The 466-nt window shown below is 45.5% G+C and overlaps 1 non-coding gene across 1 annotated transcript; it reads right to left on the reverse strand.

The window, feature by feature from the left end:
- Nucleotides 1-393: 393 nt before the first annotated feature.
- Nucleotides 394-466, reverse strand: TRNAR-CCU (transfer RNA arginine (anticodon CCU)). The gene has a single exon. It is a non-coding gene; the product is annotated as a tRNA-Arg (tRNA).

The following is a 466-nucleotide window of genomic DNA, read 5'->3' on the forward strand; positions in this document are numbered from 1 at the left end:
TAGTCTGCATCATGCTAAGGGCATTGGGATTTTCTTGAAATTTGGCAGACCAACCTAACACACATTTGAACCTCTTCTTTTCACACTGTTGCTCATTCTCAGGGTCTGCTTTGTCTCCAGACAGATCCATTCTCTTTCAGAACAGCCTTGCTCTTCCTGTCTGTTTCACTTGTGGATCTGCCGGAGTAAACACTCTCCTTCACTCTATTCTCAGACAAACACTAGTATTAACAGTTTGCTACTGAGAGGTTTAGAAGCATTTATTGTGTCAAAGATGCCATTTCTGGGGGAGTGTTCCCAAGATCCAGCACTTTATGTTCAAACATCTCCCAGCGTCCTCGGTGACAATAAGACCAAGGTTTCTTTGCCTTGTACAAGAACAAAGGAGGCTCTGACCCCAGGTGGGACTTGAACCCACAATCTCTGGCTTAGGAGGCCAATGCCTTATCCATTAGGCCACTGGGGT

This window comes from Chelonoidis abingdonii, chromosome 21 (genome assembly GCF_003597395.2).
Source record: "Chelonoidis abingdonii isolate Lonesome George chromosome 21, CheloAbing_2.0, whole genome shotgun sequence".
NCBI classification, from domain to species: Eukaryota; Metazoa; Chordata; order Testudines; family Testudinidae; genus Chelonoidis; species Chelonoidis abingdonii.